Source organism: Sphaerodactylus townsendi, linkage group LG12, assembly GCF_021028975.2.
Source record: "Sphaerodactylus townsendi isolate TG3544 linkage group LG12, MPM_Stown_v2.3, whole genome shotgun sequence".
In the NCBI taxonomy this organism is placed as follows: domain Eukaryota; kingdom Metazoa; phylum Chordata; class Lepidosauria; order Squamata; family Sphaerodactylidae; genus Sphaerodactylus; species Sphaerodactylus townsendi.
The window spans coordinates 26,554,750-26,570,321 of NC_059436.1; the positions used below are offsets into that span (position 1 = coordinate 26,554,750).

Genomic DNA, 15,572 nt, shown 5'->3' on the forward strand with positions numbered 1-15,572 from the left:
AGCTGCCATTTTAATGTCTAGTTTGGCCCTCGGTGGCAAACAGAACAGATCTGGTGATTGACTCACATCTGATGGTCATAGTTGAACACAATATGTTTGACTGCGTAACATGCTCTGTTGCTAAATTTGCAGCATCCTTATCTATGACAGTAAATTAGCATATGCAAATTGTGCCCTCTTGTCCATTTGTCTTGAGACCTCTGGTCTACCTTTTTGGTCATCTGTAGACAGCCATCCTCCCCTCTGATGCCAAAAGCGATATGACCAGTGACGAAGTTGAGGTTTGGGGCATTTCCAGTTAATGACTATCAGGGGTAGCAAATACTTCAGCCAGAGAGCTTGAAGACCACTGTCAGCAAACTGAGCTTTTCCACTCAATACTGTGAGTTATAATAGGATAGCTTGATATGTTTTTCATGTTTGAATTCACACAGTTGCAATTCAAACAGCTACAACAATCCTGCTCTCTTGCACAAATAAAGCCTCAAGTCCAGAGGCCTGAAACCCACATTAATCCACTGAAAAGATACTATTTAAAAATGAAAACATGTGTCTACAGACCTCTCTTCAGTGGCCAGCTTTCACTCAAACAGCATAGCAAAGCTTCCTGCTAGAGCCCATCCAGCCACAGAAAAGCCATTTGAAACAAAGCAAACCAAGAATGGCAGATTGTATTAATGTATTATTAAGTCACAAAAGGTTTCCTCCCCTCCCTCTAATTTAGACACAGTCATCCCATAATGCATGAGTTGCTATGGCAACAGGGGTTTTGGACAAACAGCAGTATAAATAATTTTGTGAGAGCTTCGCCCCAATTTTTGGATCTTTGCTGCTGGCCATAAGAAGACACCTTCATGGCTGAGGGCTTCGGGTGCACCTGAATGCTTCTGACACACCACCCCTCTCACTCTATGGTCAATTTCGTGACGTCTTTTCCCTGAAAGTCACATGGCAGGCATATTTGGCTGCAGGAAATCCACATTTAAATGAAAAATAAATTGATCCAAGGACACATCCTGCGTCTGTGAAATTTCAATGCTGTTACTGTCCAGAGGGAACATTCAATTTGGGAAAAGAAACATAACCTACTTGTTTTGATCCTCCACCCAGCACATCCTTCAAATACTCAGAAACAAGTGAAGCCGAATCTTTTCCCCTCCCACTTCGACAGGATTCGTTGCCTCAAGTGCTCTGCATAATCAGCCCCTGCCAGTTCCCATCAACATCAGCTTAGAAGCCCAGGAGGCAGAACTGCACGAGGGGGTGAAGAGCTAAGATGGAGAATCCTTTTGGGAATGAACGTGACTCACAAGGCATTTAAGCAATTACTGTAATACTACCTCCCTGGGTGAGAAGCCTCCCCTGTTACCCAGCCTGGCTAAGATAAACCTAAGGTTCTAGGGCAGTGTTGGCAAACCTTTTAGAGACTGAGTGCCGGGGGCGGAGCAAGGGAAACTGCACCTGGGGCGGTAACGGGAGTGCACCTCAGTGCACCCCTTCCATGCCCCTCGCTTCCTGCCCTGGAATGCCCCTCAAATGTTCTCCCATGAAACACCTCCACCCCGCTTCCCCTAGAACACCCTCGCCAGCACACCTCTTTAGCAAGTAATCATTCCCTGCAGGGGTGCATGCCCAGCACGCTTCACGCTAATCTCCTTGCCTCCTTGAAAAGATGCTATGCGCCACTATTCGTCCGAGTGCTCCAAAACTGGGGCGACATGTGCTTTCTGGGTGTCTAAGCAAAGAGGGCTCTGAGTGCCACCTCTGGCACCCGTGCCATAGGTTCGTCTCCACTGTTCTAGGGTGAGTCAATGGGTGAAGTGTTCTAATTCTCACTGAGTTCAAATTATGCCTCCTCCTATTACATTATTCGCCAGTCAAGTGTCCAGAATTATGGTAAATAATTTTTTTAAAGCCCTGACCTGAATGGGTGAGGATAGCTTGATCTCATCAGATCTTGCATGCTGAACAGGGTTAAGCCCTGCTTAGTACTTGGATGGGAGACCACCAAGGAAGTCCAGGGCGGCTACGCAGCAGCAGCCAATAGTAAACCACCTCTATTCATCTCTTGCCTTGAAAACCTACAGGGCTACCCTAAGTCAGTTATGACTTGGCAGCACTTTCTACCACCACTATAAAAAGGAACACAGATACATCTTCTGGGACCACAGAACTCAAAATTCTGTGATCATGGGAATTATAAGCAAAGAGCATCAGTCACGTATTTTAACTAAAAGACTAAATATTAGTAAGAGCCACTGTGACTGCTCATGCAGCGGGAAGACTGTTGGAGCTTTCTTCTGGCAGCATGGAAAGGCTTCCCACTCAAAGTGATGTGTTGGGTCACTGTAGTAAGGTCTGATCAGCATACAATCCAGCAAGAATTGGAGAAAGGGGATCCGTGATGCAACAGGGGGATCACTTTCCAAGCAAGCAGATCACACTTTACTTTTTTATTGAGCTTCGAGTGTATTTTATTGCTTAGATTGGTTCAAAAAAGGCTTAGTCCAACGCCAGAATCTAAAGGTCGAGTGTCCCCAGCAGATGGCTGTCCAGCCTCTGTTTTAAGGTCTCTTGCAAGAAAGCTCAATCACTCTAGATATATGGTTCTAGTTTCAAACAACTCGTATCATTAGGAGGGTTTTCCTAATGTCCTTTCAGATTTAGTGCTGCCAACAGGCAAGAGAAAAATGTCCTGTCCCTTTAATAGAGGTTTTGGGTGGGCAAATGCTCAGTTGAAGCTTTCCATGGCATGCAGGTAGATAACATCACCTGGTAATAACATTCCTTCAAGTCTCAATTAAAGGTTCAGGACACTTTTTTTTCCTCCAAGCAGTTGGCAACCCTATTTTTATCCCTTGTTGATTCTGACTTTGCATGTTTCATTCAGAACCGAATTGAGTTCACACAGCTCCTGTTCAACTTGAAATGTTTAATACCCTTGAACTGCATGAACAAGCTACAGTAACCACAAGCCCGGCTTGGGCTGTGCAAACTGGACTCACTCCCATATGAGTTTGGTCTTTCCAGCTTTGCTAATCACAGTTCACTGGTGCACCGCACACAGATTATTTTCAATCTATGAGCAATGCTCCTGCTGTTTCAACACACACACCCCCCCCCCAAAAAATCCCTGTCTCAGTTTTGCTTCTCTCTTGAGCAAATCAAATGCTTCTATTGACCAAAAAGGAAGACTCCGTGTTTTCCACATGTGCCATCAAGAAAAAAAGACCATTTTAAATTCACACATAAATTAGAGATGTACACTAATTTAAAAACCTGTCTTGGGAGGATCCCCTGCACCAAACTGCTCTGATAAAACGTACACCTTTTTCAATGCTATTCCTGCAACAATAAGTCAGCCCTACAAGTTACACCCACGTTTTGTACACACAAATGATGAACACATACCATATAAATTGTGGGCTGAAATTGTACAATAGGCATACATCACATAAAATCAACAGCAAAAAAAATGGACAGACATATACATATGCCATGAACAAGAGCCCAATTGCTCGCCCCCAGGGGTGAGCTGTTGTTGCTGACCCCGTGGCTTCTCTCCTTTCAACCGTGACAGGCGGTCATTCATCACTGCTTTCCAATGGCCATCTTCACTCTTTTCTTCAGCAAAGGTGTGCCGTGAAGACTTTGATGTTATCGCAGCTAGGAAAAAAAACCCCACTAAGTTCTAGACCTAACAGCTGCATTTTGGTGCATTCATTCAATTTACATCCAGCCCAGCTGACAACTGTCTCTCTCTTCCTTCCACATAAGTATATAAAAACTGCCTTGCTCAATCAACTCTTATGCCACCTGCCCTTCCATTCCTTTTTCCTTTTCTCCCATTTATTTTATGCTTGTAGATCAACAAGTCATCAGCAAAAGGAAAAGGACATATTTAAAATTCATAGGTACAAAATTCAATAAAGAATTTACATTTACAGTTTTATCAAACATACATAAAATTATAAGTTTATGAACTTGGACAATTAAAGTTTCAGAAGTAATGCCATCAAATGCCACAGATAGAAGTTTTGCACCTGTTAAAGTCACACTTAAATCAGTATCTGCTAACAACTTGGCTGCAAGGTCCTGCTTTACAGCAGAGTTCCCCTTCCATTCCTTTTCCAGCACTGGCTCCCAAGCAAAGGAAACTATTTCTGCAATGAGTTCAGGGAGGGGCTGATCTTAAAGGTGCTACCTTCTTTCCCTTCCTGCTGTTTGACTGCTGAAAAGCATCCCCCACTCCACCCCGCCACTTTTTCTTTTACAGGGGGAAAGTGGTTGGCCACTGTGGAAAACAAGATAATTGGCCTAGACCAGGGATCCACAACAGGCACCCACCAACACCTTTTCTGGTACCTGTAAAGTATTTTTAGAAAGTGGGTGGGGCTACTGCCCACCAGGGCTTCTAATTAGCATTGAGGATCTGACTGAGCAGATTAAAATAACAGGATTTCAGCACAAGTTGCAACTATAGTGTTTGTTTTATTTTCTCTCTTCTCTTTCCTGGTGCATTTTTAAACATCGTTATTTTTGTCCCCTGCATTTGGGCTTCCTGTGTTGTGTGTGTATGTCTGTACCTCCTACACTAGCCATTTTGTAGCTTGCTCTGCCTCCCACTGCTGCCATTTTGTGAGTGCACAAACCACATTATGTCAGAATTCCCAAGGTGCTCACAAGCTCAGAAAAAATTGGGGACCCCTGGCCTAGACTGATCCTAGTCTAATCCAACAAGCTTCTTCTTACCTACTCTTGGCACCTGCACATCACGTGCTGTTTCAGTCCAATATGATGGTAGTTACCAGGTCCCAGTCTGTCTGCAGGAATACCTCTTCCCATATTTGTCTATTTACTTCATACCTTTCTCTCCAGTGGGGAAAATGGCTTACACCACTTTCCTCTGCTACATTTTATCCTCTCAACAGTCCTATGAGATAGGTTAGGCTTAACAAATAATAACAAAGATAAGAACACTTGGAATCTCTTTGGACTCTTTAGGCAACTCGGATGAACAGTATTTATTTACAACAATAAAGCAAAGACTTGTTGACATGGAGAAACAAGTAATACTTGCTCACGCGATGAGACCTTGTTCCCCATTGATATACAATCTCCCTGGGCTCCTTCCAGCATATTTTTCAAATCTCACCTCTCCATGCTTTCAGCGTGTTTTTATGCAAGCTAGACTTAACATTCTTCCACCGGCTACCTATAAGGGAAGATTTGCAAATATCCCGTATAGTGAGCGGTTCTGCCCATGTTCACAGGGGCACATAGAGACCACCGAGCATGTATTCTTACACTGTAATTTCTATACATCCTCAAGAGACACGTTCATCAAACCCCATTTGAATGAAGCTCTACTGACCTCTGACAAAGGAAAACTCAAATACTTACTCTGTGACAAAAACCCCCAGATTACTACATTCCTAATAAGGGCAAAGAAGATCCGAAATCTCCAAGTCGCTCCTTTCTAATCATATGGACAATCAATTAAAACTAGTTTGCATATTTTCTGCTTCCCCTATCTGCTATTCCTAGTGGGTAGTTTTATGCTATTTTATGTATTTATATGCCAATAAAAGAGGGTGGGGGGGGGTTGTTGTTACAGTTAGGCTTAAAGGGTGTGACTGGCCCAAAGTGACCGATCAAGTTTTATGGCAGAGTGTGGATTCAAACCTGGGTCACCCAGACTCATCCAAAACTCTAACCACTACATCACACTGAATCTCAGTTCATTCTTGTATTCTGCCTTCTACATTTCTAATGCATATGGATAAAACAGTGCCAACAAAGCAATCTGGAGGTAATCATGCTTATGACTGCTTCCAAATTCTTCAGTGCAGGATTTTACTGATGTACACACATTCCCGTAGTCACTGCTAAAACCCCACAATAAAAGTGCAGCCCTTTCAATGTCTATGTACACACTGATGACACAAAGGGAGAAAACATTCAAATTAATAACAGCAACTGTGCAGTCATATGTACAACTGCATCCAAATAGCTTTGTTTGCATTGTTTTATCCAGGCACAATTGTACAACTACATATACTCCCATTCCAAATGTATTTTTAGAAATTCTCCAAGGTGAAACAGAACTAAATAGGAATGGGATGCAGCGCAAAGTAAATCTGTGAACAAAGGATATCTACTCTTCCTTAATTTCCTGCCTATCATCTAGGGAAAAACATTAGTTGCCTGAGGTAACCAGCAAGTGGTTATTTAGAAACCTGCTTTTAATAGGATACTGGTGGGTTTTAAATGGAGTTGAGCAGAACCAGGGGAGCACATTTTATGAAAAACTTGTTTCTGGAAACTGTCTCAGTCTTGGGGGAAGTCTGAAAAAAAGGGGAAAATTCACTCCTCGGTTACCTTCTTTCCAGCATCACTCCCCACCCACAAGAAAGAAACAGGAGCTTCCCAAGTACTTTCATGGCGGCGGCGGCAGCAATGCCCTCAGGAGGCGGCAGAGCTCTAGCCAGCAGCCTCTTTATGGTCCCAGATTAGCTGCTGAGTTGGTGTCTTAAAAAAAATTACTGTAGTCTTCCTGCAAAAACTGACATTGTCACACAGCCAATAGAATTTGGTCACAAGCTGCACATCACTGAGGGCAAATGTAGCTGGTGCTAAGTAAGGGAGTACTTTATGTCAGGAGGGACCCAGCTGGCAATGTTACAGCATCACAATTTCAAGAAGAGGACAATGATTTTAAAGGGAGGAGGTACCAATGGAATAGTCATTGGAATCTGATGGTGAATTTCAACAAGGAGGCATAAAAGGGACAACTTGCCAGCCCAGTGTCTCCCTGCTCCAGGTATTTGTTGTCACTCCCACATTAAGGGCTTGATCTTGGCAGATGCCCCCCTTTGCCCCAAATTCTCCCACAAAAATGGCCGCTTTCACACTGACGATGTATCAGCCCCAACCACAGTTTTAAACTATTCTCCACTCCAATTTGTGTTCTGCTTCTGAAATTTGTTTTGAGTGGATCCTGTTCTGTATGTTTATTATAAGTTGCACGGTCCAAATATCCTGGTTTAGTCAAGAGGTTTGCATGGTTCCTGGGTCTAAAGCAGGTTTGCCCCGCAATATTTCCCTCCTCCCGGGATTTTCAAAAATCGCCAGTTTGGCAATTCTTTTCAAAAAACCCAGGTTGAACCAGACACCGTGCAAACACCATGGGAGCAGAACCAGTTTATTTCCCCCACCCAGCCACCTGATCTCCCCAGCCCACCCCCTGATCTCCGCACATGACATCATGTCAGTTTTCAACTCTGCTGCCACCAACCATTGCAGTCCTCCCTTCACGAAATGTTCCCGCAGGTATTGACTAGGTGCCATTTCACCTGGGTTAATCAGGAGTGGAGTCCCAAAATGTCCCCATTTTCTTTTCTGTACATGTACTGGTTGCTTGGAGCACATAGCTAGAGAGATGTGCATGGGGGGGGGGGGAAGTATCTCATTTTCCACAAAAATATGAGAACGTGAGTGGGAATGTGATGTGAGGCTGTGCCCCATTGTTTTTTGCTGCCACTTACCGTGTTGAGGCCTGCGCCAGGCCCTTTCCAGAACCGGAAAGAGGGGGCTTTGTTTTCTCCTGCTGCTGCCCCAAAACAGCAGCCAATTAGAACACGAGACACCAGGGACGTTTGCGCATGTGCGGATACATTTCCAGTGTAAATACAAAAACTTGGACTCATGAGAGACAAACTGGAGTATTTCCTCCCGGTCTTCACTCTATTCCTTCACAGAAAAGGGCAGCCATGCAAAAGGAGAAACAGGGATAAAATGGACCCGGATTGTAAGATCCCAATTGTAACCTGGTATAATTGTGCCATGCAGAAATGGCCTTGGACATTTTCTCCACGGGGGGGATACATTTTCATTTATATATAGTGAGGCAAAAATAAGAGAGGTCTTCTTTATTGTCAGGCTGAGAGAGGTAGCTCAGGGGGTTCACACTTGGCTTGCCAGTCCTCTGCAAACTTCTGCGGCATTAGCAGTCGATCTGGCACACCAGGTTACCTCAGCTGCAAGCCACTTCTTCTCACTTCCGGATCACAGAACCATGACCTGGCTTGGCAGGATAAGCTGCAGAAAACCCAGCATGTTGCCGGAGGTGCAGAGCCACTTTTAAATTTATCTGTTTTGGCAGGGTTTGTGGACCAGGCAATCTCTGCATTTTTTAAAAATTTGTTGTTGTAACAGGATTTAATTGGCTAATTCATTGTCTGCATTCCTTCCCAGTTCATTTCACTGGTTTTGTGGATGCAAAGGAATTTCTGATTTCTCACAACATCAATTATCAGGAGCATTCCCAGTTCCCTTCAGTTATGCTGTCAGGCACCCAGGTTGGACTTCTGCCAAGGTCCAGGCTCCAGTTCTTAATGAGTGGAGAGGCAACAAGACCTGGAACTGGACAACACTGGGCTGATTGGTAAACAGTTTGGAGGCCTAGAGGGAAAACCTCATGGCTAGGAAATAACTAAGAACTAGCCCAGACCTTGGAGTAAGAGACTTGCAAGGGCATATGATTTGTTCTCCAGTCTCATGTGATTGCCCAGAACAGGAAGATTCTGTTCTGTGATGCTAGTGCCCCATTTAAGATGCTTGTAGCTTCCTCCTCTTATTAAATACATGAAGCTGCCTTATACTGAGTCCATATAGGTCAGTACTGTCCACTCAGGTCGTTTCCTCACTCAAAATATCCTGGATTGAGCAAGAAAAATATCCCTGTGCAGCCAAGATGTTCGCACGGTTCCCGGCCCTAAAGCAGGTTTTTGCCCCGTGATATTTCCCTCATCCCAGGGTATTTAAAAAAATGCCAAATTGGAGGTTCTTTAAAAAAAATGGAGTGAGCCTGCTACCATGCCAACACCAAGTGGGAGCAGGACCAGTTTATTTTTCCTGCCCAGCCACCTGATCTCCTCGCCTTTGGGAATTCAAACCCACAAATCTTCATTTTCACACCATTTTGTATTTCTTAGTACCGATTCTTCCCCCTTTAATTTATGTACTTTTAAACATTATTTTTGCTTCAGTGAGGCAGAGATGGTATTAAAGATGACTTAAAGGAGGGCCTTCATTGAAAAAAAATGTGAAACAAAATGACTATGTAACACCAGCAGAGAAGAAAAAAAAGGCACATCTTTGTACATCCCAAACACAAGCAGGCTATTTCAAGCTCCTCCAGCCCACCCCATTGTGCCTTCTGCTCCTGAGAATGCACTGTGCAACGTCTGCGTGCCTTTCAGCCACACTTGGAGCTTTTCATGTGGCTTTTCAAACGCCTCTATAGCAATAACTGATGAGTTAATTAATTTCGCTATTCTAAGGTGTGGCAGTAATGGTCACTACCTTTAATGGTTTTATAAAAGAATAAGTCCGCCTATCTTTTCAACAGAAATGGTCTACGGGTCTTGTTCAAATTCATTTTTTCTAAAGCAGTCCTAATTAATTGTGATCATGAATGAAAATTCTAATGGTTTTAGCCCATCATTTCAAGATAAAACACTCTTGATAAGACCTAGTTATTTCATAATAGTGTCACCACATTCCCATCTGTTCTCTCTGACTTGTCAATATACATCTCTACATCTTTAAACAAGTAAGTGAATATTGTAATTTAGGTAGGGATGAGTGACTGTTCTCTACATGGTTTCTTTTTATATATCCATTTATATTTTTGTCAGTTCAGTTCAGTTCTCTCTCTTTTTCTTTTTGCTGTTCAATTTGTCGCTCTGTATTCCACCGTTTCAAAGATACTGATTTTTAATTTTTATTTAATTTGTAGTCTACCTTTTTCACTGAGGCTTAAGGTGAATGACCCAGAGTAAAGTCAACGCAACCAATATCCAGATGTGACTTCTAGTAAGAAACTGATAAATAATAACTAATTGTTACAATGTATGTGAGTTATTTATATTGTGGTATAATGCTGGTTTATTCATGAATAAAAAATAAAAAATACATAGAGTTTTCAGCAAAATGTAATGCAAGGCGACAAAAACTGGTGTAAAAATAAAGACCTCTGACTGGTCACTGTGGGAATTAGGAGACTGAACCAGATGGAAGTTCACTGTGAGCAACATTTTAGTCTTCCTTACTTTTGATCCAGTTAGGAGAAATTCTAGTACAATCGGGGGGGGGGGGGCACACAGAAAACCAAGAAGGGAGAACAATTTTGAAATCCTTGCCCCAAAAGGCCGAAATGGACATGACCAAGATCACCAACATCAGTTGAAGGTAAACTGAACATGTGTGTAAGTTTCAGAGTGACTCAGTTCAGGGAAGGGTTGCCAACCTCCCGGGAGGTGGGGGGGTGGGGTGGGGTGGAGATATCCAGAATTACAACTGATTTCTAGGCAACAGAGATCAGTTCCTCTGAAGAAAATGCTCCTGATACACTCTTTGGAGCACTTGTAACAACACACAAAAAGTTGATACAGAGGTTCTGTAGGACATCCCACAGCCAAGCACCTGAGGTTGCAGAAGCCGTGCTTGGAATTCGGTGTACGCTCAAGATGTGCTCAAAAGGGTAAGCCCAGAGTTTCAGAAATTACTCTTCAGATATTCCTTCAGTGCCTAGGAGAGGACTGCGTATGGCTGTTAATATTAATGACTACCCAAGTGCATCATTACCTCAGAACAAGTGACCAGACTGCATTTGATACTTGGTGTCAGTTCTACTAGACATCAGCTTTCTGTGGGTAGGACTAGTAGTCATCGTTATTGAAGCTGGCCTTGAAACTGACAAAGACAGTTGAATGCAAATGTTGCCGAAGCCCAGGGGCTGAACTTTTGGGCTCTTGAAGTGGCCTCCCACCACGTTTTCCCAATCATTACACTCCGACAGTTGATCATTTATTCATAGCTCTCCTCCTGTGGCTATACTACTATTTAGACAGAATTTATAAACATTCAGATATTGGATTTTAAATAAAATATGCAAATTTCAGAAAAATAAGCAGACATAAAAAGGATGTGCACTTTTGGAGAAAGGATTTTGAAAGAGGGGTGCCAAGAGGGCAGGGGAGACTGAGGCAGGGAGTCTGTAAGCCACTTTGAGACTCTTGATGGTTGAGAAAAACGGTTATAAATCCAAATTTTTCTTCTCTGGCACCTGTCCGCTGATAATCACTGTCTCTACCTTCAGTGAAAAGCATTTTAAAGTTGTTCACCCGCATTTACATGGTCTCCTCCAGGTATGTGCGCATGTGTGTGTATGTGTTTAAAAAATTATCCTGGCTCTTAACTGCACTTGAAGCTTATTTCAGCAAGGAAGATAAAAGCCAATCAAATGTAGGGTTTAGAGTGTCAGACTAGTGTCTGGGAGGCCCAGGTTCAGATTCCTACTTTGCCATGGAAGCTTCTGGCGTGACCTTGGCCCAATCACACAATCAGTCTAATTTACTTCACAGGGTTGTTTTGAGAATAAAATGCAAATGCAAAATGCAATTAAAAAAGGAAAGGAGAATGATGTAAGCCTCTCTGGATTCCCCATCAGGGAGAAAGGCGGAGCATAAATAAATAACCACTTAATATCAGGAAGTAAAAACACAAGCCACCATAAACCAAATACAAAAAAAAAAGCTCAGATTCCTAACCCTCTCCAAAAGCACTCCCCTTTTGTTAAACGGCAAGCACTTATGACTCAGAAATGAGCCCAGAAACTCAGAACATTCCAACTACATCCAGCAAGACCTGCACAACCTGCACAGAGTCAGAAATGTCTTTTGGTATCATTTTTTCTAATGGAAAATATGGAAACTGTGAGAGCTTGGGGGGGATTCCTATGTTGTTTTCTCTTTTTGGATAAATGAAGTGCTTTTTAGCAATGCTTTACTCACTCTGAAGGTGTAGCACTATCTTTATGCAGGACAATCTATGGCACTGGAGAACACAAAATTTGTTATAAAGAAAATAATGTTATTTGGATAGTAGAAATCATAATTGAGCTAGCAGCACATTTGGATGTCAAGCTGAATTTTACAGCAACAGGAAACACTGAACTATTCAGTAAGATACAATCATGTACATGACAGCATATTCATGGTGCACAAAATCCGTACCTTTTAAAAGTGCAGCATGCATTCTCTCCAATACTTATCTATCTCCCTCTTCATTGCCTCCTAGTAACCATTGCTGCAATGGGTTGTAGATATTCTGGAAGAAGTATAACCAGATCTCCTGTGACAATACATGGTTTAGGGGTGTGTGTGTGTGTGTGCATGCTTGTTTTCTAAATAAATAGCCATAGTAAAAAAAAATCCAGAGTCACGCAGCAAAAAACAGCAGAGCATTTCATGACATCTTAAAGCTTAACAGACTTATTGTGTCACAAAAAATTCCACCACAATAGATCTATTAGTCTTTAAGGTGCTACAAAATTCTTGGTCATTACAGCCAGTTCACTCAACAGATCCCGCTACTGCAGCCAGCCCATTTTCGAATAAATGAATGTTCCAGACAAGGGAAAGCACAGAAGCACCTTTGATCAAGTATTATGGCAGCAGTAAGAGATTGACCTGGGGTGGATGGGGGGTTTCCTAAGGATAATTTAAAGCTGCACAGGGTAGGTTTAGTGTCAGTATAACAGAAGTGTATACATGGTAAGAATGTGCTTCTCATTTGCAGGCATATGCAAACTGCTGCAATACATCTGTGCATTCCTGTTGTGTATGCACACAGATACTTTTGGGAATGACCCTCTTCCTTCTCCCAGCGAGTAATCACACTCCTCTCTTTCCTTCCAAGAAGGCCACTTCCTCAAGCTCACTGCCAAGCTGAACAGGACAAAAATGGAGCACCTGATCAGCATCAACAAGTGAATTGGTGGGTTGATTATGCAGTTAGACACCTCTTTTCTACCTGACCCTGCCACCCTTGTGCAGGGACTCCCCAGCATCATGAATTTCAGTTGAGGAACCAAGGAACAACCATATCCCTTTTTAGACACTACACTATATTTATGTTCAACATGTTTAACTACAACATGTGTTGCCCATTTTTATTCCTGCAAGCAATCATTCAAACATACACATGAAATGACATTTCATAATCCTGTTCAGTGGCAGCCACTCGGAAGAATTTTCAAAATTGTCAAAATGCAGATTTCAGAAACCTTTAATAGGCATTAGATTTTCAAAATGCACAACATGGATGATGTGCATAGGTGGAGCAAGGGGAAACTGCACCTGGGGCATGCATGAGCCCTGCGTCCTGCCGCAGTGCTGCCCGCCCCGCCCCCAAAATGCACCCACCATGCCCCCTCCATGGCCCAGCCATGCCTCCACCACGCCTCCACCCAGGGCATCACGCCCCCCCGTCCCATGGGTGCTACGCCACTGATGATATGCGTGATATCCCAGCACTGCTAATTCCCTTCCAAGGGTGACATCATTGCTAGGCATCACCTGTCTTCTTCTGCTCATGGCTTGAATAACGAGGGTTTTCAATAGAGGGTGCTGTCGTGATCAGAAAACACATCCCCCTTTGCAAAATTTGCTGGGATTTAAAAACCTCCAGCTATCAGCTCGCCTTTTAAAAAATGATCCCAATCTTAGGATCTTTCCCAAGATCAACTAAACAGGGGACTTTTCAAAAGTGAAATAAGCACCTATGAGGCCTGCACTAACTATGCACACAAGGTGACAGCCAAGAATTAACATCATGAGAAAAACAAATGATACACAGCTAAAACATGTCCCCATGAAATACACTTGTTGCTTCCCTTAATTATTGATTCAGATCTGAACCAATCTGCTGTAGAGCTGCCCATTTTTGCATAGAGACGCATGTTAGGATATCCTGCAAGGAGAAGGGTCGCTCAGTAACAGATCCGGAGTAAAAAAATTGCAAGAAGACTGCAGTAATGTATGTGTGAGTTTCTGTTTTGATCTTTGAAACAGTGGGGGAGAGAGAAGTAAGCAAAGCATAAAGCACTGATCCCAACTCCCAAACTCCACGGAGATGCAAGTATATAATCATGTTCCTTTCAAAGGTAGTTTCTATGAAAAGCAAACTCTGAGGAAGGGAATATCCCATCTAGGGATTAAATTCCAGATATCCCTGGGAAACAATCTTCACAAAAGCAGGACTGATTCCCTCAGATAAACATCGGCACACCACAGGTGTCCGGCATCAGAAGTACTTCAGCTTCCTTTGCTCTTTTACTGGGGAAATTTGGCCTTTTCCCTCCAGACCACATTTGCCTATAACACAAAACCGAGTTCTTCAATACCGCTTTGAAGCTGCCCTCTGTGAATTTCTAGTGTAGGTTTCTTCCTTTAGTGCTGCAATGGATGAAAAGGCCTTTGAAATGCTGGGGTTTGCTGAAGCCTCAGCCGTATACCTTGGCATTGGCTGAAAGAAGGAGAACAATCAGACCTGCAGAGATGCATCACACATCCTCCAATTATCCTTCTCCACATCTTTCCGCTTCCATATGCCACAGTTGCCTATAAGCTGGGGTTACCAATTCTGGTTTGGGAAATTCCTGATGATTTGAAGACAGAACCAGAGAAGGATGGAATTGGGGGAGGGGGGGAACTCAGCAGGGATGTGGCAGCCATAGAGTCCATGCTCCAAAACTGCCAAGGAACTGCTCTCTGTTCTCTGGAGATCAATTGAAATGTTGGAAGAATGCCAGGCCCTATCTGGACATTGGAAACACTATATGACTTGAGCCCGTTTCAAGAGGGCTCTTATTACTTAAGTATGATCTATGGATGTTACAGCCAGGAGATAACTGAGATGGGGAGGCTCAACCTCGCCATCAGCCAGGAGAGCCTATCCTGTGCCATCACTGCAAAGGCATTACCCAGAGGCGGGGGGGGGGGGATGGCGCCCAGGGCAACACCTGCTCCGGCCACCACCACCATGCCCCCACCCCCTGCGCCTCCCCCCCTGCACACCACTTACCTTAGCCAGTGGGAGCCTGAAGAGTGGGATTCCCAGAACTTCCCCTGCAAATCCGCAAGGCTGCCCAGCTTATAATGTAAAATGCCAACTTACTGATGCACAGGTAATACTGAAAAATGCCTGCATCTTGCTGGAAAATTTTAGTTTAAGGAATTAGAAACTGGTGTAAAATAAAGATTTGAAGGTTTGACTCACACAACAGAGAAACAAAACTGAAACAGGAATTTTCAGATTGAAGCAGCAGAGATGAGAAATCCAAAATCTTCCCTACCCAAGTTACAAGAAAGTCTGAGAGTGAAAACATGCAAAAGATAATGAAACTGATTCTGGGCGCAAAGGCCAAAGGTAAGGTGGAAAAGCAGAAAAGGCGATATAGCGCAGAGTGTGGCTACTGCAGTCAAGCGGGTGGGGTTTCTTATGTCTTTGTACCAATTCACAGAATTCACATTGAGGCAATCTGGCACTTTGCCTTTCTGAAAAGATGTTATACATGACAGTCATGCTTTCATAATCAAGTATCGGTCGTCTGTGACCACCTTTAATTAAATGGGACAAAACCCTCTATCTGGGAAAATGAGAGCATTACAGTTAAGAACAACAAATTAAACCAGCAATAAAATTAGAGAGAAATTAGGGATGGT

At 43.2% G+C, this 15,572-nt stretch overlaps 1 protein-coding gene across 4 annotated transcripts in view; it reads right to left on the reverse strand.

Moving 5' to 3' along the window:
- The window catches only part of ZMAT4 (zinc finger matrin-type 4), a 197,467-nt gene that overhangs the window by 167,072 nt on the left and 14,823 nt on the right, over positions 1-15,572 (reverse strand). Inside the window, exon 2 of one of the 4 annotated variants that reach the window (XM_048513192.1) lies at positions 12,081-12,174. The exons of the other annotated variants lie outside the window; for them this stretch is intronic. The gene's annotated coding sequence lies outside the window, so the exon portion shown is untranslated. The remainder of the gene's footprint in view (positions 1-12,080; positions 12,175-15,572) is intronic. 4 annotated transcript variants of the gene reach the window in all.